Source organism: Bubalus bubalis, chromosome 1 (assembly GCF_019923935.1).
Source record: "Bubalus bubalis isolate 160015118507 breed Murrah chromosome 1, NDDB_SH_1, whole genome shotgun sequence".
Taxonomy (NCBI): Eukaryota; Metazoa; Chordata; class Mammalia; order Artiodactyla; family Bovidae; genus Bubalus; species Bubalus bubalis.
The window spans coordinates 74407546-74435418 of NC_059157.1; the positions used below are offsets into that span (position 1 = coordinate 74407546).

At 36.2% G+C, this 27873-nt stretch overlaps 1 protein-coding gene and 1 pseudogene across 2 annotated transcripts in view; both read right to left on the reverse strand.

The window, feature by feature from the left end:
- Positions 1–27873, reverse strand: part of GBE1 (1,4-alpha-glucan branching enzyme 1) — a 318328-nt gene that overhangs the window by 113550 nt on the left and 176905 nt on the right. The window lies entirely within an intron of this gene.
- On the reverse strand, positions 192–14829 carry LOC112584005 (annotated as a pseudogene).

A 27873-nucleotide genomic window follows, 5' to 3' on the forward strand; every position in this document is an offset into this window, starting at 1 on the left:
TAAGTCGCTTCAGTCGTGTCCGACTCTGTGCGACCCCATGGACTGCAGCCTACCAGGCTTCTCCGTCCATGGGATTCTCCAGGCAAGAACACTGGAGTGGGTTGCCATTTCCTTCTCCAATGCATGAATGTGGAAAGTGAAAGTGAAGTCGCTCAGTCGTGTCTGACTCTTAGCGACCCCATGGACTTCACCCTACCAGGCTCCTCCATCCATGGGATTTTCCAGGCAACAGTACTGGAGTGGGGTGCCATTGCCTTCTCCCAACAAGAACTATATACATGAGTAAATGCATGGACATGATCCAGAAATCAAAGTTGAAAAAGAGCAGGTTATAGAGAGGTAACAGTATCACTGCAACAAAGATGTAGCTTTCTTTTTCATTTTTCTTACATTATGTAAACTTCCAACTTAAGGTTGACAATGTATTTAATTATTATAAAAATATATCTATTCCAGGTCACTGAAGTTAAATTACAAGAGGACAGCCAGGCTGGGAGTCTTCCAGACAATCTCCAGATTTCGTGATTCATTGGGAAGATCTACGGGACTTAGCACATAGGCATGTACATGGCTATGATTTATACATACAGTGAAAGGATAAAAAGCATAATGGGCAAAGAGAAAGGTGTTTGGGGCAAAGTTCAAAGGAGTCTAGATGTAAGCTTCCAAGAGTCCTTGTCTCCTGATGGAATCACACTTAATTCCTCTAACAACAAACTGTCACAACACTTGTGAAATGCTGTCTACCAGGGAAGCTCATTAGAGCTCAGTTCTCAGCAATTTTAAAGGGGGCTAGTGAAATCTTATATATATGTTAAAAATCTATATATAAAGCACGTCCAACGTGAGGTACTCCTGTTTTGCACCCTACCTTCCAACAGTTACATGAATGATGAACTTATTAAGCTTATACATGAATGAAATAGTTCACTGAATCTAAGATCTGCCTTTTAAATAAAACACCAGAACAACTTTAAGGAATATATACTAGTGAAAATATAAATTTCTGAAAGATGTCTATTACTATTTCTACTATCATAAATTTCAAACTCAGCACCCATAAATTGCATTTTCCTTCTTTGAGGGGGCTGAGAAGAAGAGCCCATGATGTATTCCAAATTATGACTGAATTACAAATATTACTCAATGAGCTCTGCAGTAATAAATGAACTGAATCATCTCAATTGAATGGTTTGCCTTGAGTCAAAGTAGGAAAATGTCTGGCAAAGGGTACAATAAAAAAGGCAATTTATTTTTTCTACTTCAAAATGTCATCAGACAGCCTGTAACACAGTTGATATATCCAGTTGATTAGAGTCCCATAAAAATTTAAAGCAGAATTTAAGAGCACTGTTTTACTTAGTATGTTATAGCAGACAAGGTAGGATTTTGATTTTAAGATTATTCCATTGACACAAAGCCTTTAAAGTCTATTCATAGAAACCACAAAATAGCCTAGTTGCCAAACAATTGGAGGAGTTAGATGTTAAAATTTAGAAGGGGATGCTAACAAATACATACTGAGAAGCCAGCTTGAATGTATTTGAGAAGTAACCTATTTTAGTTCTTTCTATCTTAAATCAATTAGCATATAAATTAGAAACAAACACTATGTCATCTATACTACCTAAGATCAATTGATTGGCTTACTCATGTATTTTATGAAGCAAAAAAAAAAGAAAACCAAAAACCAAAATTTCAAAAAATGAAATGCAGCTGACTTTCCTGTAAATCATAAACCACTAAAACTGTTTAAATCACAGGCGTCTGATATAGAAACTGAATATATCAATGGATAATATATATATTTACGGATTTCTGGCAATCAAAATAATCAGGATTCTAATTGGTGTGGATGTCTGAAATAGTCAACCTGTAATCAAGTAATGGGAATTTATTAAGACAATTTTGTCACACACAGATAATTCTAATATAAAGATTTTTGGGAAATATCCCTAAAATCAAAACTGTTGATTGTCTCACATCTTGCAAATGAACTTTATAATGAAATAAAACATATTCAAATTTTCTTGGCAAGCAAGTATAATCAGTCATAACAACATTTATTAGATGTAGTTACATTTTCTAATTCAAAACCATTTGTGGACTGTTGTATTTATTTCTGGTCCTGAGTAACTTCTAGGATTTTCAAAATCAGCCACTTATTCCACTAGATGTTACTAACTGTACTAATATTGTACAGTAACAAGTAGGAGACATTATTAAGTAGTGGCCAAATATTTAAAAAATGAAGAAAAATTATATATTCCTCTTAGCTATTACACAGTCTTTGAAGCTGAATTGCTATTTAAAAAGTACCTGTGGCGGATTCATTTTGATATTTGGCAAAACTAATACAGTTATGTAAAGTTTAAAAATAAAATAAAATTTAAAAAAAAATAAAAAAATAAAAAGTACATGATAAAACCATGAAGCAAAAGTTACATGGGTATTTCAACTGAGGCTGCAGATTGACCTTGAACAAAGAAAGTACTTTCCGGTTGTTGTTGTTGTTGTTTTTTCTTAATTCTTTTATAGAAAAGGTATGGCATGTCAAATAGAAGGACAGTCTTAAATCATAATGAAAATAATACTTTCTTAAAGGAAGATATTCTAAAATGTCATCACTGAAGAGCAGGTAATACCTTACTATCTACACTATTTAAAAAATTTTTAAAAACTTCATCTGTCACTATAATTTTAATTAAATTAGCCAATAAAGGGAAAATGCTTTTTACTTTGTCAACAAATTATACTGTCAGTCAACTGGAACTTATTGAGAAATTTTTTTAAAGATGAAAAAGTACAAAAAGTGATTATTCATATCTAATACAATATAATAATATCATCTATTCAATATAATAAAATGAATCTGGGTCTTTAGAAACAGAATTATATTATAGCTACTGTATATATTACTTTTAAATAACATTAGGTAGCAAAAATCACATGACTCTAATGAGACAAAAATATTTACTAAAAGTCTGTAATAATATAAACTTCAAAACATTGGTTTTTATTAAAAAATATGGTTTTGAAGTTTTCTTTCCAATATCACATTTTTTATTTCAACTTATATAACTTTATTTTATTTAATTTAATATACAGTTTAATCATATTATATCCACTGAGCCCTGGTTATCTAAATTCATTATTACAATAAAACAGTTTCTGTCCCTTAAGGCCTAAATTGTACTTAGCTTATTAAATACTGAATTAAAATTAACTCCATTTATATTATCTATAAGTCTAATCAGGTATTCTCTAGGAAATAAGTAGGAATGGATAGCATATTTTACTTTTATATGCTAAATGATTCCAATTATACTTTTACTAAAAAAAAAAAAAAAAATTCAACTTGAGAAATTTTCAAGTCTCCTTTTTCTCTAAATTTATATTCTTAACAAGCTTGGTTGCCTGCTCAAGTAAAATGAGAAAAAGGTACACTTTACGGGAAGTGTGTATGTACATGCATGGGGCTGGGAAGCAGAATGGTAAGGGACCTTCAGTGAAAGTAAAAGTTTTTCAGTCTGACACAGGAAAACAAATAAATCTAAAGTAACTAACAATCCTCTATGATAATGATTACAATGTGATTAAGAAATTAATAAATTTTCATATTACTTATTTTTAAATTGATTTATATTTCTCTGCCTTCTCACAAAAATTGCAAAGGTGATTTTTCAAAGCATTAGAGCAGATAAAATATACTATTTTGGAGAAAATTTAGAAACATCTTTTTCAAAGTGGAGGGCCCCCAAAAGTTGAACAACTCAAGGTCCAGAAAGCAGAAAGCCAAGTTAAATCATTTCCTATAATGAAACATAAGGGAGGTCTTACATTAAATTTTTACATATTTCATCTGAACAATCACTGCTCTTTTATACAACAAATCACTACAGGTTATCTAGGTTAGCTAATGACATATACAGATAGGTATATGTCATTATAGGTATACAAATACACATCCATCTTTTTCAAACAAGATTAAAAATTCCACCTTATATATAAAATGAAGATACTTACTGCTTCAGATCAAAGCTGGCAGTGACTTAAACATATATAGATATACATTACTGACAAATATTAAACTACAATTGATAATTAGCTTTTAAAAACTTATTTTAATGGTAAAAGTTTGGAAACACTATTCACCTATCAGTATTTCTCCTTTTTTAGTTTTTCCCTTCTGACTGATTTATTTCTCACAGATTAACTGTAATTATAATAGTTCTACTGTAGAAAAAAAATTCGTGATTTGATAATTTTCCATCATCTTACTAAAATTTGTAATTAGATATGTAATGTTTATTTACTTATATTTAGCCAGCTTCATTTCAAAAGACTGACTTGAGGCAAATTAAAGATAAGTACATATGAACAGCATCAGAAGTAAAGGAGAAGAATACAAGCTACGGAGAACAAAGGTCTGTAGATAAACAAATATAAAGCATCTGGGAATTAATTTTCTTTCCTAAACAATTTCCAAAATAATTATGATTTTATAGACTCTACTGACTCTAAGATGATTTTCCTTGATTATTCCCCTTAAACAACAAATATTTTAAGATAATATTCAGGAGAAATATTCTTTTAGTCTATATAAAGTTGTAGATATTTACAATACTAAAGAAGTTGCAGTGCAGCAGTACACAACAACCATTAAGTAGACAAGCACTCCGGGCGGATGATGCGCTGGGAAATACCAGTTGCATGGGGACAGATAAAGCAGAAGGAAAAGAACAGCACCTATGATTAGTTCTTCAGGAAACGGTGTGTACATGCCTCTGTGAGTGTGTGTTCTGAAGGTGGAAAACTGAAGAAAACTTCATGTGAAGCTGCTATTTAATCATATTTTAATTTCAACTACATCTCCTTCAGCAGTTTTCAAATTTGTACTAATCTTGCTAATTAATACATAGTTCTCTAATGTCTATTTGTACATATTCCTACAAACAAAGGGAGTTAGCATTTAGTGCTTTGGCTAGAATAGAACAGAAAACATGGGTGTTACATAGAAAAGAGAAAGAAAGTCAAATTCACTGAGTGTTCACTGATTTCTAGTCCTCACATATTACATAGTCTCACTTGCCAAGGCTGTAATATCAAGTGTGTGTTTCATGGTTGGAGAATCTGAGATTTTCAAAAGTTAAATAAAATGTTCAAGGTCACTCATCTAATAAATACAGGTGGAACTCAACTTTCTGAGTCCAAAATCTCAACTCTTAAGTATACTATGATAGCATGACTATGTGTGAATTACTTTTTGTTTTTGGCAATTTCCTTGGGTCAACAATTTTTTAAAACCACATACTCATAGCACCAACATGTGGTCATGTCAGCTGTATGAGCTTAGGCAAGGCACATAACTTCTCCAGGCCTCAGTTTTCTCAAATGCAAAATGGAAGATAATTTCAGCACACTCCTGAAAGGGGATTAAATAAGATAATGTGTCTAATGTGATTAGCAGTGTTTGAGATACAGCAGGATAGATTAAGGAGAGTATTTACTAGATGATAAGAGATTTTAAATGTATTTGTTTACATAGAAATTAAATATAAATTGAAATAGACCAATATGTTCTAATACTTATAATATCTTTTCATACTGAAAATAAAATTTCAGAAGATGAGCATGTGTCAGCTAATATAATAAAATGAGCCTTTTTTCTAGTGGACTCAGCAAGTGAGTTGTTACACACTCTTTAGCAGATTCTCACTTCCATGGTCATCATCCTAAGCCTTATTTTTTAATTCTGCATTTACTTTTTTCTGGAATAGTGTAGTGCATTCAACAAATATTTCTTGTTAATCTGCTTTGTGTCAGGCTCAGTGCGCTGGTGATACAGTCATGAATGGGAAGCATACAATACTCATTGCATGGAGTTTTGTGTCTAATGGGAGAGACAGACATTTTATAAATAACACAAATGCATTTAATTACAACAGTGACTGGTAACACAGAAAAAAGGATGGGAGTATTACACTGCAATGAGAAAGGATCTGTTAATACAGTATAGAAAAGGAAGCGAAGCTCCTGAAAAAAATTACATTGAAGGTGGAGGTCTACACGATAAACCGGACAATAAATCATCCAAACTTACTGGAGATCACCTTAAACTTAGTTCAGAAGAGCTGCCAATCACTTCTGACAGGCACAGCAAGAATATATTTGTATTATATACTATCAGTTCTGAAGTGTAACTTTTAATATGGGCCTCCTTTCAAAATCAATTCTAATACAGTCCATACAATCACATTTTGTGGAATGCTATCTAAAATATTAGTCATCAAATAAACAGGTGAGAGCCAAGAAAAAATCAGAGAGAAACAGTTTTATGTGGGAATTTTGTGAATGAACTCTTGATACTATTTATTTGTTGGAGTCATATTTCTCCAGAATTTTCTCTTCTATTTATTTATTTAACTTGGTCAATAAATTTATTGTTGTCTTTATCCAAAAAAATCTTCATAGAAAATTATGCTTTGGTTTATCAGCTCCAGTGGCCCATTCCTGAGCTCTGCATAGGCTTACCTTCTTCTAAGCTACTCCATCTTTCTTCTGGACATTTGACACTCTGAGATGATTCTGCCTCTTCTTTTAACTGTCTTTCTTGGGCTTCTTCTTATGAGGAGATGTTTCTCTGCTACAGCATCATAAGCTTTCTTAGGTATCTCCTCAGTCATATCTAGAGTCACATTGTTCTTTATATACTGAGAGCATTATTTCTTGTAAGCATCTTCATCTTCTTCAATCAGGTAACATGTATAATCTGCAACTTCCCAAACTATGATGTGCTTCCAGTGTCCTTCTACAAAGGATTCCTTGCTTTCTGAATCATAATCAGAGGGATAGACAAGTCTTCATCCACAACTCCCTTCAGGACCCCAAAACCTTTACTTCAAGTAGTAGTTCTGGCAGCCCTGCATCCAAATAGCAGGTGAAGGCACCAGGTTGACCATCAATGGTCTCCATGTCGTATCCATCATCAGTCACCCCCACTTGTCCTTCACAGATCTTGTCCCCACCAAACCTAGTGAGAAGTCTGAGGGTCAGCAGGTGGCTAGTCGAACAGGTCACAGGATAATTTTTCAGGGCAGCCTTCACACCATATTTTGGAAGTTGATGAGCATAAGCCACACAAACTAACATATCTCCTTCTATATTGAAGAAGCAGTCTGACAAATGGTATCTCTGTTGGTTATGTCAACTATCACCCTGTATTTGACTGTGTTGTACTTGTTTTTATCCTGGATTACCAAGCATTTCTGAGCATAGTAATCAGCTTTACCCTCTCATCTTCTTCCAAATTTCGCTTGGTGTCTCTTGAAATAGGCCTTATTCTTGATACCTTTAACAAACCCCATCCTGTAGAACAAAGTGCCCACTGCTAGCCACTGACCTGCAGACTCAACACCTCTGGGGGTAGGAGTAGGGGCGGGGATAGGGAGATGGCTGAAGCCTGTGCTCAGGCACAGTAAGTAGCCAGAAATTTCCTCTTTAAAAAGAATACCTGTGGGATAATTTTCTTTCTAGCAAGTTACACTTCTGGGAAATTCCCACTCATGGTACAGTCTATTTCTCAATGAAGTCTCACACTTTTCTTGAATCCTGCCCCAACTACTGACCCCTTTCAACTGAGACTCTCTCTTTCCATTAGTCTTGAGAAGCCATGCGTCTGTCCCTTGCTCTCTCTGGCTCTTTAATCCCTGAACTAGCTCTCCGTAGCATTTCTTCTTCTCTTTCCCTTCATTTTTCTTTTCTAACCTCTTTTCCTCTCTCCCTTTTCTCTTTCGTTTTCCTCTCTTCCTTTTAAATCATCATTGATAAGGCAAAAGAGAAAGCCTACCAAACTAAACTAGCTATTGACTGAAATCATTAAATAAATAAGTTCAATAATTTTGAAAAATGAAGAAAGCAAGTGCCTTGGTTTGATGCATTTTATGAGAAAATTAAGTCGGACTTCACTTAATGAACATCAAGAAGGCATTTTTAACACACACACACAAGTAGCAAAGAATTAGGGGTCAAGAAAACCATTCTAGCCGATTTTGCCAAAATCAATTTAAGCACATAAGCTTTCTAAACCTCAGAGTGACAATTTTTGACAAGAATGTACTAGATTATTTTTTTCTCCCTCTAATTTCAAGTTTAATAAACTTTTTATTAAAGTGAAAGACTAATTCAAGATTAAAAATTTTCTGAGTTTCAGGACACAAAGCAAATAATTTGAATCTTTTCACTAAATGCTAACATAGACCAGACCAAAAGGTTTATTACATCAAATAATGTGTTTTAGGCAATAACAGAATTCTAGATGATAGGAGAAAATAAACACACATACTAAGAAACACTGCCATTCAGCACCTCCCAAAAACAAATATAAGAATTGTCCATTCCTCTTCTATCCCCAAACTCTACATATTACTCAAGTCTTACCATAAGCTTCACAAAATCTCCCTGATAATTCTTTAGTTAGCATGAAAGACACCAGGGGATAAACCAGTTCATGTAACCAGTCTTCCCAACATAACCATAATGTTATCACATAAGACATTATCACATAAATGTCTATGTGATAGAAATCATGTACTATACCTTTTTTAAAAAATTAATTTTAAATAAATTGACCTGAACTGAATTAATAATGTACATAGAAAGCTAAGAAACTCAAATAAAATTCAACATCAACTCTGAAACAGTAAAAAAAAAAAAAAAAGAAAGAAACCAATATACATCACTTAAGAAATTGTTTTCAGAGTAATTGAAACAGGAAATAGAAATTAAGAAAAAAAACTCTTCACTACATTGGAATAAATGCAACTTAAAGTTCATAGTATCAATACTTTCAGTTCAGTTCAGTTCAGTTCAGTTCAGTTGCACAGTCGTGTCCGACTCTTTGCGACCCTGTGGACTGTAGCCTACCAGGCTCCTCAGATCAATACTTTAGATACCTACAAGTGTGGCTATATAATTAGTATGGTGTAGGCTTCTAGAAAGATATTTTCATAAAGAAAACTAAATAAGAAATTATTTGGAATGCTCAAATAAGATTATCCTCATCTTTTTTTTCCCCACATTTTACAATCCCTGTTTAGGGGCCTTTTACAACATGTTTACCACTATGAAAAGTCAAATCATTAAACTCTTCACTAATCATATTTACTTATTAATGCATAAATTTGTGTAAGTCTTAACACACGTGGGCATTCATCTGAACATATACCCCAATTAAAAAAATAATAATATATTCAGCCTCTAGTAAGAACAAATTCAGATTGGTCTGCATGTATAGCCTACACTGAAATAAGAATGCTTATGATTAAATATTGAAAATTTCCCCAAACATTATATAAATCTCTGGTGACGACAGCAAAAGAAAGAAACCACAAAAACATCAGTATCCTTAAGGAACCATCAGCTTCTTTTTGTTTGCTCCAGTTATAAATTTTGCATCTGTGCATTGCTGCCTAGATTTTCAAAGGGTTCTGCAATAATTAATTTAACAGTCTATCCATACTGCTGTAATATAGCCAAGAACTTTTACATATATATAATTTATAATATCCATATGAAGGACAGATGGAGATCCAGGTTGAGATGGGACTTATTTAAAAATAAGGGCTGGGTCACTCTGACTGGGCAGGATTTTGACCTGAATGGGGGATAAAAATCCAGTCTACAGTCCTAGTTACAAGGTCTGATATGATCAAGCACCAGTCTAATGCTGTGATTAGCTGCCTTCCACTGAGTACCAGCAATAGTGGCCTTCTTTCTGTTCCTTGAGCACAACCAAGCTCAACTTAACCCTAAGATCTTCACATCTCTGCTTGGAATTCTCTGCCCGAGTTGGACCCAAGCTCAAATATCAAGCAGATTTTAATCAAATACGACCTCTGAGAGAATTCTTCTCTCTACCTAGGGATCATATACACACACACACACACACACACACACACATATATATATATATAACTATGTCTTAAGCAAAGAATGTTATAATCGTGTTCATCTATGACTAGCTATATTAGCTCCTAAAGTCCCTTGGATCTAAGTCTGCTACTTTTACTAAAATTGGTTTTTGTTGGTGAAAATCACCGATTTGGATACTTGTTGAATATGAGCAGGTTATGGCTCATGAGATCACCAATGGTTTTGGGTTGGTGGTTAACTCACCCTTGTCAAACTACTCTCTCCAGTAAGAGGGAATCTGCAACCTAAACACTATGGTCTGCTTGTGTATTATACACAGATTAGGGGCTATGCCACATTAAAAACAAACAACAAAAAAGAGCAGACAAAGAAAACAAACCTTTGCTCAATATGAAAGTAAGGAGAGGCACTATCTAGATCAATCCATTGTGCTTCTCTTGAAAATTGTTCTTGAGATTTTATTTAAAAATATAAATTCTACATGTTATTCTTTGATTAAATTAGGCATTTGAGGAAAAGCTACTTTTTTGGGCATCTTCTCTCTTTAGAAAATCACTCTCAAACTACACTTTCAATACATTTTTCAACCTGCACTGAGGCCATAGAGTAGGTTTGTGACATCTGCTTTTTTGTTGGCATGTATACTGTCATTGTGAACAGGTCCAACTACAAGACTCAATAACCCCGCAAACAGCAAACAACGTGAGATAACTATCAGAGTCATGATAAATCTGCTAACTCCTGAAGATGATGTCATGTCTCCTTTGGCTGCTGTCAGTCTGCCTTCGGGGGAGACAGGGGAAGAACAGAATACTACCCTTCAATGGGAATCTATAATAAGTCAGATGCTTTATCCATATAATCCTATTTAACCTTTTCTTTGCATTCACATTAAGGGTTATCATTCTCTACAGATTAAGAAACAGAAACAAGAGATTTTATGTGATTTACCAAAATCACCTGGACAGATAAGTGAAGGACTGGAGCACTTGTACACATCTGCCTGACGTTCTCCCATCCAAAATGGCCAAAATCTTTATAGTCAGGCAAACTTTATCCATAGACACAGCAACTATACTAATGATTATAGCTCATATATTTCCTTGCCTCCCAAATTATCTTCTACTTTTTGTTGCCTACATTTTTTGTTTTGTTTTTGTTTTTTGCTTTCTCTGATTATCATCCATATTATTAGCATTTTAGTGTAGCTCATGAAATTTTGGCTGTATCACAGGAAGTTCACAGAGGAGCAATGTGCCACTCCACTTGTCATTTTAAATTGCCATTTTCAGAGTCCATTTGGTCATGGATGTTTCTTTTAATAATTACCATAACAATGTATTTCATTGTTGATATTATTGATTGCTAATGGCCAAACCTACTTTGAAAATAATATTAGAATTTTTAATGCAGATGTTAGATACTGTAAATATATAAATTGCTCACAACAGACCACAAATAGTGTAAATTTGGCACTGTGACTTGTCACTAACATAAAAATGCTATTCAAATTCATTCACAGCTAGTTACATGAAGGATAAAGGGGGAAAAAAAAGGAGAGGGAAAGGATATAAAATTTAATAAAGATGAAAATGTGAGCAGAGAATGAAACAGGCATATAAACAAGCAGAAAGGTCCATAAAAACAAAGCTATACACAAAAATGAGTATTACTCTGAAGTATAAATTTGTATCCTAATTTGCTGATTTTTTCCAACTGTTATGACATCCCATGTTATGTCTGGCCCATTGGTTCAAACTGACCTTCGTTTTACTACAGCCATAGCAGTAGCAAGCGAGCAAGCATGTCTGTACACAATGCTTCCACATCTGTTCATCACCATCCAAGAATATAATTCCTTGACCTTTGATAAAGCAAGCTAATCAAAGAATAAGTTCAGAGATCCTTTGTTTCATAGATACTTGTTAGTCTTTGGCAACAGCTGACTTTATGAAAAGTGCGTCTCTTTTAAAGATGAAAGAGAGGACTATCCAGTTGAAGACAATTGCATTTTGTGAATATTTGTCATGTTTACAGATAAAAGGCCTACATTTGTTTCACATAATTCATAAACACTTCATAAGGAAAGGCCTCTTTTGAAGGCTTATGATCATATTACAAGGCAGATATGATTTTGATTAATTGAGATTGCCTATATATTTCCACTGTAGCCTTTAAGAGACAAAAGTTTGAAAGTGGCCCAACACGCCCTCTAAACGTCATCACAATGGCTGGCTGAAGGAAAATACAACAGCTCTTCGAAGCTCCAGTGTTTGTTGGTAACGCCTGTGATGGCAGGTGGCTCTTCATGAAAAGCAAAGCACCACTTTCCCCTTCATTGGTGACCGTGATGGTCCACAGCAGGTCAGCTGACCAGGGTGCTTCAAGTTCGGTTTTATACTTCCGAAGAACTGGACTGTGAGCACTAACAAGTTCCCAATTTAGCCTGTTAAAAACTTAAAAATGGTCTGCTTTCCCTCCCTTAACGTAATTTTCCTTCACTAAGTATAGCAGGAGATGTAATCTAGTGACCTTTCAGAATCCAATTTAAATTTAAATGATAGATTTTAAGATTTTTCAACTAGACATGTATTGAGGTTTGAAAAAATACTAATCTTCCTAGTATACTCCAGGGAGAATAAACGAGGTAAAACAAACCAAAAAAATGAAAAAGAAGTATCACTGAAAGAGTGATTTTTTTTCCCCCATTACCTGCTACACACATTATTTACACGGTGAGAGACAGAACAGAACCAAATCTTAATATGCTCAAGGTATTTTACAACAATTGCACTTTTCAGGTATAAAATGAATAGAAAACAGCATGGATACATTGCAGGCCTATACCGGGCAATGGCTAGGAAATTTATGACTAAAATATAATATGATATAGTCAGAACTCATCTGGTATATTAAATTTAGAATTCCAAATCTAAGAGGGATATAGACAAATTTAAGTTTGCTAATAAATAAGAATTCAAAACCACGTAATGCAATAGGAAAAACAATTGGGGAGAAAATGGAAATACACATTCTGCAAATAGAAAGAGCCCCAAGGTATTATACTCAAAGGCACACCATATAGAAAAGTGATTGGATCTGTTTTGTGAGGGTCCATGGGTTATAAATTGATACACAGATTTTTAACTCAATATAACAACAAATTTCCTAATGGAGAAACCTATTCAAATATGGAATGGGCTACCTCATGAGATGGGTTTCACAGTACTGAAGACATCTAAAAGCAAGCAGAAACAGAGATGTTGAAGAAAAGATTGAAGATTAAACTATGTTACTGAGGTCTCTTGAAAGACTTGAGTCTATGAATTTTCCAGTAAAGAATTGCCTACAATAGGAGAGATTGATAAAGAGAGCATCTCAGAGTAAAATAAATACCAACATACAATAAGTAACATCATCTAGTAGCAGAAGTAAATGTAACTAAAACATAGTTTATAAATGCTTCTTTGATGATGAGTTAGGCAATACCCAAGTATAAACAAGGTAACAAGTTTGAATTGTGAAAACCAGGATGTTACTGATGAAATTTCTAGAAAAATAATGTATTGAGAAAAGAACAATGATCTGCATTACGCAAACATTTTCACAGATCTTAATAAAATGTGTTCACCAGTACTAATCCAGCACTGATGGGAAGAAAGAAATACTAGTTGGTAAATCCAAATTCTCCACTTATTATAGGTGTAGTAGCACCAATGAGGCGGAAATGGTCCATAAGATGCTTACTGTACCGAGATTGCATATTGTCTAGGACCAAGCAATGTTTACAGTGTTAATTTCATGCTCATTTTAAAAATCCTTAAAAGTACTTACTTGAATTCAAAAACACTTTAGAATAAAACAAAGGTGACTTTCCTACTGAACACAAGGGTCCTGACTAACTTTTAAGGCATATACTCCATCTAATATTATTAGATCGTTTTTTTAAATATGAGGTTAGTTGTGAGTGTGATCCCTATACTCAGTCTAAGCTATGGAAGGGGATTGTAAACTCTAAAGTTGAGGATTAGTTCAAGTCACGGTGATTTTAGTGGGCACTGATGTTTTAAGACTGCAAAAGCAGCAGATGTCCTGATCTGACTATTTAAGCAAAAATTACTTTAAAAAATTATTTGAAAAATTATTGCCTATGTCAATCCACTTTTTAAAATGAAGACTACTTTCAAATACCCAGGAGAGGTAATAATAAATAGTTATTAACATTTTCATGTACTTTCCTTGAGCTAATGTGTTTCTTATGTAAAGAGGTTTCTAAAAAGATTTAATAAAACTTTTGATTTTGAGATAATTGGAGATTATCATGCAGCTACATAAAATAACAGGGAGGGATCCTGTGTAGACTTCACCAGTTTCCCCAAAAGGTAACATCTGAAAAGCTATGGTACAAAATCCTAGCCAAGGTGTGGCACTGATACACTCAAGATACAAAATTACATCACAGGCGGCTCTTCTGATAGCCTTTTACATTCACATTGCAAAAGAAACACCTTAACTAATGTTCTCTTAGAAATCTCTGAACTTGTATATGCTGCTGCTGCTAAGTCACTTCAGTCGTGTCCGATTCTGTGTGACCCCATAGACAGCAGCCCACCAGGCTCCACCATCCCTGGGATTCTCCAGGCAAGAACACTGGAGTGGGTTGCCATTTCCAAAACATGACACTCCAATTTATATAAAAATAATGAGAATATATCTATAATGTTTCCATATAAATTTACAAACAACATGGTGGTTTTATGGTCTTCTCCTATGTCTGCCCATGTTGAAATCAGCATTAAAAAATATATATATGATGTATATATTTATAATTAAATTTATAATTACAGGTTATTATATTAATTAATTAATTAATACTAATTAATTAATTAATGCACTGGTCATAACAAACACCCTCTTCCAACAACACAAGAGAAGACTCTATACATGGACATCACCAGATGGTCAACACCGAAATCAGACTGATTATATTCTTTGCAGCCAAAGACGGAGAAGCTCTATACAGTCAGCAAAAACAAGACCAGGAACTGACTACTGTGGCTCAGACCATGAACTCCTTATTGCCAAATTCAGACTTAAATTGAAGAAAGTAGGGAAAACCACTAGACCATTCAGGTATGACCTAAATCAAATCCCTTATGATTATACAGTGGAAGTGAGAAATAGATTTAAGGGCCTAGATCTGATAGATAGAGTGCCTGATGAACTATGCACTGAGGATCGTGACATTGTACAGGAGACAGGGATCAAGACCATTACCATAGAAAAGAAATGCAAAAAAGCAAAATGGCTGTCTGAGGAGGCCTTACAAATAGCTGTGAAAAGAAGAGAAGCGAAAAGCAAAGGAGAAAAGGAAAGATATAAACATCTGAATGCAGAGTTCCAAAAAATGGCAAGAAGAGATAAGAAAGCCTTCTTCAGTGATTAGTGCAAAGAAATAGAGGAAAACAACAGAATGGGAAAGACTAGAGATCTCTTCAAGAAAATCAGAGATACCAAAGGAACATTTCATGCAAAGATGAGCTCAATAAAGGACAGAAATGGTATGGACCTAACAGAAGCATAAGATATTAAGAAGAGATGGCAAGAATACACAGAAGAACTGTACAAAAAAGATCTTAACAACCCAGATAATCACGATGGTGTGATCACTGACCTAGAGCCAGACATCCTGGAATGTGAAGTCAAGTGGGCCTTAGAAAGCTCACTACGAACAAAGCTAGTGGAGGTGATGGAATTCCAGTTGAGCTGTTCCAAATCCTGAAAGATGATGCTGCGAAAGTGCTGCACTCAATATGCCAGCAAATTTGGAAAACTCAGCAGTGGCCACAGGACTGGAAAAGGTCAGTTTTCATTCCAATCCCAAAGAAAGGCAATGCCAAAGAATGCTCAAACTACTGAACAATTGCACTCATCTCACACGCTAGTAAGGTAATGCTCAAAATTCTCCAAGCCAGGCTTCAGCAATATGTGAACCGTGAACTTCCTGATGTTCAAGCTGGATTTAGAAAAGGCAGAGGAACCAGAGATCAAATTGCCAACATCTGCTGGATCATAGAAAAAGCAAGAGAGCTCCAGAAAAACATCTATTTCTGCTTTATTGACTATGCCAAAGCCTTTGACTGTGTGGATCACAATAAACTGTGGAAAATTCTGAAAGAGATGGGAATACCAGACCATCTGACCTGCCTCTTGAGAAATTTGTATGCAGGTCAGGAAGCAACAGTTAGAACTGGACATGGAACAACAGACTGGTTCCAAATAGGAAAAGGAGTTCGTCAAGGCTGTATATTGTCACCCTGTTTATTTAACTTATATGCAGAGAACATCATGAGAAAGCTGGACTAGAAGAAGCACAAGCTGGAATCAAGATTGCCAGGAGAAATATCAATAACCTCAGATATGCAGATGACACCACCCTTATGGCAGAAAGTGAAGAGGAACTAAAAAGCCTCTTGATGAAAGTGAAAGTGGAGAGTGAAAAAGTTGGCTTAAAGCTCAACATTCAGAAAACAAAGATCATGGCATCCGGTCCCACCACTTCATGGGAAATAGATGGGGAAACAGTGGAAACAGTGTCAGACTTTATTTTTCTGGGCTCCAAAATCACTACAGATGGTGACTGCAGCGATGAAATTAAAAGACGCTTACTCCTTGGAAGGAAAGTTATGACCAACCTACATAGCATATTGAAAAGCAGAGACATTACTTTGCCAACAAAGGTCCGTCTAGTCAATGCTATGGTTTTTCCTGTGGTCATGTATGGATGTGAGAGTTGGACTGTGAAGAAGGCTGAGCGCCGAAGAATTGATGCTTTTGAACTGTGGTGTTGGAGAAGACTCTTGAGAGTCCCTTGGACTGCAAGGAGATCCAACCAGTCCATTCTGAAGGAGATCAGCCCTGGGATTTCTTTGGAAGGACTGATGCTAAAGCTGAAACTCCAGTCCTTTGGCTACCTCATGCGAAGAGCTGACTCATTGGAAAAGACTCTGATGCTGGGAGGGATTGGGGGCAGGAGGAGAAGGGGACGACAGAGGATGAGATGGCTGGATGGCATCACTGACTCGATGGACATGAGTCTGAGTGAACTCCAGGAGTTGGTGATGGACAGGGAGGCCTGGCGTGCTGCGATTCATGGGGTCACAAAGAGTCAGACACGACTGAGCGACTGATCTGATCTGATCTGATACTAATTAAATAAAAGTGATAATTAGATTGCTTATTACTGTATTTACATATTTCCATATTCTTATATTTATATAAAATTATTTATAAATCAAAATATTCATAGCAGTTAATTATATGCCATGATATATGACAGAGGATAGGATGGCAGATTGGAACTTATAGGTTACTTAACACAACAAACATTTCAATGGGGTGGGTAAGATAAGTATATGATAAAATTGTGACTTTATTTGGAATGGAGAAAAATTATAAAGTAAATAACTATTTATGTAATTGTTTGAAAATGATCCTCTATGTTAGAGACTTTCACATTTAAAAATTCTTTAGGGAGTTAATTAAAATAGAAAAAGTCATCACCACAAAAATATGATCAAGAGATTTAATTTTTGGCTTTGCATATTTATTTTGACATTTTTAACTGCATTTTAATATGAGGAAACAAAATATCATTTCATATTTAAAGCAAAGATTTCATTTTTTTTCCAGTAGGTCTCTTAGAGTAAAATCTTTTCATCATAAGTAAAATGGTATAGTATTAAAATGTCATCACCATTAAGATATTTACAAATTTATGAAATGAAGTATCTCCATACTTATGAAGAACTTGACTTTATAAGTCAGAGAGTATATAAGAAAATAGATCATGATTTGTTATTAAAAATATTGCTTTAACAAATTACTTGGGGCACAAATAAAATTAAAGCTGAATGAAATGAAAGTGTTAGTCACTCAGTTGTGTCTGACTCTTTGCCACCCTGGGGACTGTTGCCCACCAGCCTCCTCTGTCCATGGGATTCTCCAGGTAAGAATACTGGAGTGAACTGTCATTCCCTTCTCCAGGGCATCTTCCTGATATTGGAAATGAACCTGTATCTCCTGCATTGCAGGCAGATTCTTTACAATCTGAGCCACCAGGGAAGACCCTGAATTATATAAAGCATATGATTTAAAAAGGCTTTACTATATGGTAGTGTGAGAAAATGAAACTATTTCTGAAACAAATAACTTTTAATATCAAAAGCCAAAAGCAGGACATCCTGCATGAAAATATCTCATGAAAGGTACAGAATAGTCTCCCAGGATATATATATATATATATATATATATATATATATATATATATACACTTTTATTTTAGGTACAATTCTTAGATGATAAGCATTAATTAAAGGACAAACATATGCTGTTGGAGTACAGTCAAAAGGCAGGTCACTGATGTGACATGTTGTCTAGTAGGAAAGAATAATACGGTGATTTTTTCAGTGTTATACACACACACACACACACTCACTCACAAACACACACACACATACATTATTAGATCTATGTAAATGCAGTATTTAAGTAAGAAGGTAAAGTCCAGATTAAGTCTATTGGAATGAGGCAGGCAAGAGGATATTTAAAGGGACAGGGGTTAGAGGGTGTGGAGAAGAGGGAACCCTCTTACACTGTTGGTGGGAATGCAAACTAATACAGCCACTATGGAGAACAGTGTGGAGATTCCTTAAAAAACTGGGAATAGAACTGCCTTATGACCCAGCAATCCCACTGCTGGGCATACACACTGAGGAAACCAGAAGGGAAAGAGACACGTGTACCCCGATGTTCATTGCAGCAGTGTTTATAATAGCCAGGACATGGAAGCAACCCAGACATCCATCAGCAGATCAATGGATAAGAAAGCTGTGGTACATATACACAATGGAGTATTACTCCAGTATTACTGGAGCCTATTATACAGAGTGAAGTAAGCCAGAAAGAAAAACACCAATACAGTATACTAATGCATATATATGGAATTTAGAAAGATGGTAACAATAACCCTGTATGCGAGACAGCAAAAGAGACACTGATGTATAGAACAGTCTTTTGGACTCTGTGGGAGAGGGAGAGGTTGGGATGATTTGGGAGAATGGCATTGAAATACGTATAATATCATATATGAAACGAGTCGCCAGTCCAGGTATGATGCACGATACTGGATGCCTGGGGCTGGTGCACTGGGACGACCCAGAGGGATGGTATGGGGAGGGAGGAGGGAGGAGGGTTCAGGATGGGGAACACATGTATACCTGTGGTGGACTCATGTTGATATATGGCAAAACCAATACAATATTGTAAGGTTAAGAAATAAAATTAAATTAAAAAATAAAGGGACAGGGGTGAGGATAGAGACTGTAGAGCTTTTATAAAGATTTCCAACAAGAGGAAATGGATATTTGGTCATGAAATATAAGATAGAGTATAAAGCAAAGTAGAGCACGGAAGGCATTCCAAAGGAGAAGGGATGGCATGGATAAAGACACAGAGTCTTGGTACCTGAGAGAAATTGCACTGTTGAATTTAAAGAGGTAGAAAGTGATCAGATAAGGACTTCCTGGTGACTCAGTGGGAAAGAATCTGACTGTTAATACAGAAGACACCAGTTAGATCCCTGGGTAGGGAAGATCCCCTGGAGAAGGAAATGGCAACCCATTCCAGTATTCTTAAATCCCATGGACAGAGGAGCCTGGCAGGCTACAGTCCACAGGGTTGGAAAGAGTCAGACATGACTTAGCTACTGAGCATGCATGCACAAAGTGATCAGACACTTAATCTCTGAATTTGCCAAGGACTTGAAATTTATCCTTAAGACACATTATTTAAAAATGTGATTCTTATACCCATAGGGCTTCAGTGAAGATGCCTCAGTGCCAAGTGGACAGGAATCATGGGGCTGCTAGCGGCAGCTGGAAAAACACTAACTTGGTGCCTCAAGACACAGAAATAAATAACCTACTGTGACTATTGCCTGCTGATCTCAGAGTCTGTGTGCTTCCTCCCAGGACTGGCTAAGGGTATACAATAAAGAAGTACAGTCACACCCCTGTTTCAGTTACACTTTTAAAAATAACGCCATCTATTTAAATATGCACGTTCCTGAAAATTTAGCATTAGATCCTTTTGAATATCAAAAAAATTGTAATTGAATGTATCCATGCACCCATGGTTTCTGTCCTGGGGACAATAGCATACAAGGAGTCAGGCTTCTCTTCTGACTACTTCACCCATCATCCCCAAAGCAAGTGTGCACGCACACACTTTTACAACCACCAGACTTTTTCTTAGACAGCTGCAAACTGAACAGTACCTTTGTGCTGCCTACTGCTAATTGCCATTCTAATCGCCTAGTGCACAATGGCAGTTTTTTGTGCTCAAGATCATCCAGACAATCAAGGAAACCCACCTTCAGTCAGTAGATTACAAACAGTAAAGACAATATCAAAGAAATATTTGGGACCATATTTGAGATGGCATAACTGACCTGTGAAATCCTGTTTTATGTTTTTGGTTCTGATATGTCTATCTCATATGAACAAGAAAGTATCAATCTATGACATAGTCTGTAAGGGGGAGGCAGTTTCAAGCGTCAGAAACTCTACAATAGATGCTAGATCTCCATTTACAGATTAGCATTCATCTGTTTAGAAAACAACTGTCATAAGCTATAGTTTATCACAGAATGATTTACACTTGTCAGTCACACACAACATCTGCATTTGAGAAAGTTTATTACTCCGGCAAAACTATGAAGAATATATTTGGTGATGAGTTGAGTATATCTGAATCAATTATCTCTCAAGCTTACTTGGCTTGTAATTAATTATACCTCCTGCTGTGACTTATTATTTAACAGATTTGCTCTGGAAAACTATAATTCTTTAAACTTATTCTTTTTTTGTTCTCAACTTTTTGGAAATGTTAACTATATGAAAACTCAAGGAAAATGGAGGGAAAAAAACTGTCTTTCAAGCATTTACCAATTGCCCCTCTCTAGCCTTTAAAACAGCTTCCAGTGGAATTCAAAGGAAGACTTGTAGTCCTAGCAGAATTCCAGCCTTATTCAAAGCCAATTTTCTTCTTGGTTCACTGGCAGGTGGGTCCTCAAAATCACTAAAAAATTCCATTTTATTTCTATAATGATGAAACAACTCTCTCACTCTCTCAGGTAGCATTTCTTTGTCTCCTTTCAGCTGGAATTTCCAACACCTCTCTCTCAGCTTTTCATCTTCAGCTGACTGTTAAGTGTTAGTCACTCAGTCATGTCTGACTCTTTGTGACCCCGTTGACCGTAGCCCACCAGGCTCCTCTGTCCATGGGATTTTCCAGGCAAGAATACAGGAATGAGTAGCCATTTCCTTCTTCAAGGGATCTTCTTGACCCAAGGATCAAACCCAGTTCTCCTGAACTGCAGGCAGATTCTTAACCATCTGAGCCACCACAGAAATTCTTAGCTGACTGCCTTGACTTTAAAAATAAATGAAAAAACAGAAGCAATTATAGAACATCATCAACACCCAATCAAATCTACCACTCTCTCTGCTTAAAACTCATATACTCTATCTCCTTATTATATCAGATTAACTATCCCCTACACTTCTCCAAGACCAATCCTCTATTCATACTCCAAATCCCTTCTCTTCCCATATCAAAGATTTGTACCTACAGTTATCCATACTGACTCAGCAATTTTCCATTCTCTACTGGTACAACCATATCAGCTGAAATATCTCCTACCTTAAAAGAAACTTTTTTGACTTATAGTTCTCTATTTCAGCTACCAACATACTTTTCTATTCCCCTTTAGAGAGTATCCCCTCATAAAAATTATCTGCACTTGCCGCCTTTTCTTTCTCACTTTACATTCATTTTTAACCCATCAAAAATAGAATTTCAGCCCAACCATTCCCATAAAACCCTTTTTTTAGTCCAAACAAATGACCTCCGGTCCTAACCAATGTTTAATTCTCAATCCTCATTTAACTTAAGCCCAGCAGCTGCAGCTGGCATGGTTGAGCCCTCCTAGCCTGCCCTCCTTTTTCACCTACAGATCCTTCTTCCTGATGTCATCACATGAGAGTAACTCAGGGCTCAGCAGCCAGACCGTATCTCTCCTCATCATCACTTTTCAGGTAAACTGATTAAACCTCATAGCTTGAAATATCTTCTATAAACAGATGACTTCTGATTTTAATTTGCTAGCCCTAATGCCTCCACTGAATTCCAGGTTCAGATATTTGACTGGCTACTCAATATCTTAATTTATATGTCAAATAGTAAATAGTGAAAATCACTCAGTCATGCCCACCTCTTTGCGACCCCATGGACTGGGGCCTGCCAGGCTTCTCTGTCTGTGGAATTCTCCAGGTAAGAATACTGGAGTGGGTAGCCATTCCCTTCTCCAGGAAATCTTCCCAACATAAGGATCAAACCCAGGGCAGGTGGATTATTTACCATCAGCAGAGAATAAACTGAATAAAACCAAAGCAAATCCAAACTCCTTCAAGGAACCTACAAGGCTTTACATGATCTAACAACCACCAAAATCTCGGGGTTTTCCTAAAAATATCCCTCGCCTACCATTCTGCATCTCTCTTGCCCAACTTTGAACACACCAAGCCCATTCCCCCACATGGACTTCACAATGCATTCTCCTCTCTGTTCACTCACCACCCAGGGCTTCATATTGTACTTTACTTCATTCAAGTCTCTGTTTAAATACTACCTCTTCAGAAATGGTTATCTTGACCACATTAAAAAAACAACTACAGTCAACATAACATTGAACACTTCTGCTTCTGCTAAGTCGCCTCAGTCGTGTCCAACTCTGTGAGACCCCATAGAAGGCAGTTCACTAGGCTCCTCTGTCCCTGGGATTCTCCAGGCAAGAATACTGGAGTGGGTTGCCATTTCCTTCTCCAATGCATGAAAGTGAAAAGTGAAAGTGAAGTCACTCAGTCGTGCCCAACTCTTAGCGACCCCATGAACTGCAGCCTACCAGGATCCTCCATCCATGGGATTTTCCAAGCAAGAGTACTGGAGTGGGGTGCCATTGCTTTCTCCCTTGAACACTTCTAGCTGACTTTATTCTTCCTCATGGTACTTGCTACTATTTGGGAATTTTATTTTGTATTGTTTTCCTTCCCTATAGAGAGGGCTCAGAGAATTGGGGTCTTTTCTATTTTTTTTTTTTTTTTTTCCCTGCTTCCTTTCCAGGGTTGAGGAATATTGTGTACATAATAAGTACTCAAAAAATATTAAGTTAATTAATTTAGCTAATTCAGCACCTATGTGTGCCGGACTTATTTTTAATACATGATTCTAAGCAGATTACTTTATCATCAACATATGTGTACACAGCCCCCTACTCCTAACATTCATTTTTAAAAAGCATGGACATTTAGTGTTTATTTTATACACTACATTAGTCAATTTTAGTTGTGCTGTGATTATGAACTGTAGTTAAGAGCAAAAAATCAAGACATTCAATAGTCTATGACTAACTTGTTTAAAATTTTGGATTTTAGATGTCTGTATACACATGTATACAAACATGTACATAATAAGAAAACCCAAGACAAACATCTAGTGCATACTGATATAAACTAGTTAACATCTACAGACCAATATAATTTATAAACACATACAACACAAGAATCAGATTTCTACTTTCTGCAAGATGTTAATAAATCCTTCACGAAGAGTGGATAAAAGGACCCAGCCTCCCTGTGGCTTATTCCCAGTTTCTCTGAATTTCCTAGCTTTATGCTCAAATGACTGCAAAGGTCTACATTTCTTAAGGCAAACTTCTAGCTACAACCAGTTTTTTTTTTTCTAAATACTGAAATAATCAGCACAGCAGGGAAATAAGCCAATCATTGGGAAGCAAAAAAGGAGAGAAAACCAAAGCTCTGCCCCCAGCAGATACAGACCCAGATCTTCCCCAGCCTCAGAACTTTAATCCCTCTTGTACTGAAAAAAAAAAAAAAAAAAAAATGAGTGGAGAAAAGAGAAGGGAAGGGGAAGGGAAAAAGAAAGATTGCAAACAAACAAACAAATGTTTCTCTCCTGCCTCAATGAGAAACATTCTTAGGTCTTCACCATCTGTATTCACAGATGACTATCTAACTTAGACAACAGAGTATTTGGTTCTGAGTGAGGTTCTTAACTTTTGTATTGCCTATGTGTTAATATTTTATACCTGGTCTGCCTGTGGCAAGTGGAGTCTATATAATAAGACTTTTAAAAAGAACATAGAGATAACTTTCTCTTAGCTCTTTGCAGAAAGCGATTAGCAAGAATTAAAAAAAAATTAAATCCATGACTTTTTTAAGTTTTGGCTATCCTCTTTTAAATATAACAGAGTGTAAACTGCCAAATGTACAGCTGAGACCTATGGAGAGACAGACAGATAAAGAGATGGATGGAAAGAGAGAGGACAAAGAGAAGTCAGAGAAGAATAAAGGCAGCCAGTCAAATCTTTGATACGCTGATGACGGAAGAATGATACTAATGTTTTGTTTAAGTCAGTGTGAATCCTGAAGGAGGCTGTATTATTGCTTACTGTTTGAGAAAATAATGGTTAAAAAAAAGTTTCATTTCTCTAAAATATACACGATATTAATGTACTATTAATATATGTTGATGGGGGTTTGAGAATGATAAGAGATAAAAATGAAATATTTAAATAAACAATTAAAATGATAACACGCCCTACTTGACAAAGAGAAACCCATAGCTTGGAAGGAGTCATGCTGCTGCTAAGTCGCTTCAGTCGTGTCTGACTCTGTGCGACCCCAGAGTCGGCAGCCCACCAGGATCCCCCATCCCTGGGATTCTCCAGGCAAGAACACTGGAGTGGGTTGCCACTTCCTTCTCCAATGCATGAAAGTGAAAAGTGAAAGTGGAGTCGCTCAGTCATGTGTGACTGTTCGCGACCCCATGGACTGCAGCCTACCAGGCTCCTCTGTCCATGGGATTTTCCAGGCAAGAGTGGGGTGCCATTGCCTTCTCTGAAGGAGTCATGCCTTGGATGCCAAAGAAAAAGCTATCCTAGTTCCATCCCCTAACTACCACGAGTTGCTGTCACTATACTTTTATCTCCTTTATCCCTCAAGACTAGAAAGTGTTTGACATACTTAGACACAAATTTGTTGAATGGATAAGCAAATGAATTAATACATTTATGTTTTTCTAAGGGTCTCAGAGTATAATTTGAGCATAAAGGGTCTTAAATTCTAAGGGATTAGTGAATATTTTTATTTTCTATTAAGAACACAAACTGCAAATAGGATTCATTAAAAAAATATAAAACTATCATTAACAATGATTATAATATAGAATTTGCAAAGGCACACTCAACAAAATATATCCTAAAGATGAAATCAAAGGAAAAATAGGTAAGTCATCACTGTTTTAAAATATAAAATGCACATTTATGTGCAAATCTTATCTACAGATTATGATAAATAAGTGAAGAATGAAGAGAGGAAGCCTTGAGCAAGGGGACACTCAAAAGGACTGATTTTAGACTGCCGCAGTTAAGAAGGGGCTTTTACCCTGTGAACTGAAAAATAAATAGGAGCTGGCCAAACAAAGGGAATACTCCAGACGGAGGGAAAAGAGTGCACAGAGGCCCCAAAGTGAGAAAAGCACCAGAGTGGCTAGAGATTAATGAACGAGAGGAAGAGTAAGTGAGGATGAGACTAGAGCCAGGTCCTTCAAAAATCTCGTAAGACATGCTATGGTTTTGGGTTTTTTTTTTTTTAAGTCTCTTGTAAGTGCATCGAAGTGCTTCAAGGTCAAAGAAATTTGAGAAATGAAGCATCATTGTGTAGCACTTACTTGAAGGTTCAAAATGCACATTAGCTAATTAAAGATTCCAGGCATTTCAACTACAAAGAAATGTGTTGAGCTTGATTTAATTTGGAGTTTTCCAAATTTACTGGAGCACCACACATTCTTCATGTGATACACATTGTTATCCTCCTGAACCTTCCTCCCTGGTGGATCATTTCCCGAAGTAGTCACCTGGAACAATCTGTTGTGACAAACCTGAAAGCCAGTGTTACTTCATGAACAAAGTGAAATAACATTTCCTGTATCTGGGAATAAAAGGACATAAAATATTTAAAAAGTATTACTTCGTAGAGATAACTGATTTCATTTTTACTCAGTTGAACAATTATTTGATATGGCAGGCTCTGCACTACTGTGCTAAGCAATGGGGTTACAAGGTGCACAAGACCTATACCCTAATTAGAAACCCTTAGAAAAACATAAATGCATTAAGTCACTTCCTTATTCATTCAACAAATTTGTGTCTAAGTAAGTCAAACACTCTTCTAGTCTTGAGGGATAAAGGAGAACCAAGACAAGGGTATCTTTGCTTTGCTGCAGCTCATATTCTTGCTTGGTGTGAAAGCGAAAAGAGAAAGTGAAAGTTGCTCATTCGTGTCCAACTTTTTGTGACCCCATGGACTATACAGTCCATGGAATTTTCAGGCTAGAACACTAGAGTGGGTAGCCATTCCCTTCTTCAGGGGATCTTCCCAACCCAGGGATTGAACCCAGGTCTCCCACATTGCAGGCAGATTCTTTACCAGCTGAGCCACCAGAGAAACCCAAGAATACTGAAGTGGGTAGCCTGTCCCTTCTCCAGCAGATCTTCCCGACCCATGAATTGAACCGGGATCTCCTGCATTGCAGGCAGATTCCTTACCAGCTGAGCTAAAAAGCAAACTAAATAACACAATCCAAAAACTAGTATAGTAAACTACATATTAACATGAAAGAGAGCAGAGAGTGGAGGTAGATAATCAAATAAGAGCATTTAACACAGGACAGCAGGTAGGAAAGAGAAACTGGTTTTGAGAAATAATTTGCAAGGAATATAAAGAGAAACTGCAGTGGTTAGACGGATATATGTTCAGGTTTATTTTCTTTTTTTTTTCTTTTTTTTTTTTTAATTTTATTTTATTTTTAAACTTTACATAACTGTATTAGATTTGCCAAATATCAAAATGAATCCGCCACAGGTATACATGTGTTCCCCATCCTGAACCCTCCTCCCTCCTCCCTCCCCATTCCATCCCTTTATGATACATAAATTTGAGATCAACATAGACGCTGATGTGGAACAAGCCATGGAACAAGCCATAAGATAATAATAATTAATTCTTATTATGTGCCAGGAACTGTTCTAAGAACTTTACATATTTTTAATACTTCAGATCTCTCAGCAGTTCTATGAGGTAGGCTCCTTAATCATCATTTTAGAGATGGATGTGGGTACTAGAATATTTGAAATTATGTGTGTGGCTGGCATTATATTTCTTTTGAACAATGTTGTTCTTTATGCTTCTCAGAAGGACTATTGGGTTTCTATGTTGCACACTTATTTTGTGCATCCTTCACATATAATTCCCCATTTTTCCCCTACTGACCCCACTGGCCAGCAGCCTGGCAGCACAGCAGTCTCCAGGACCAAGCGGTCAGCCAGGAGAGCAGCACTGAGGCCTCTCTCGCCACCTCTAGGACCTGAACGTGCTCGTCCCTTCATTTTATCACTAAGCTCTCCAAATTATCTTCTTTTCCAGGAACTCTTAGATACTTCAATTCTGGAGAGGGCTAGAAAAAGAGAGATGGGCTATTTCTGATAATCTTTCAGATAAAACCACACAAGCGAGTCAATGAGCCATGGCAGAAACCAGGAGAAAAAGCTTCATGTCAAGCAAAGCCCGTGCCAGATTAGTTTAAGGCAACACTTCTTAATAACATTTTGTCCGAGGGAAAACATCAGGGCAGATGCTAGTCCAGACTGGGCTCCAGACCACAAACACTAAGGTCTGACAGCCTTACCCATAGTCATTGTCACAACATCAATAGTCACGCAGAACAGAAAGAGATAGGAGA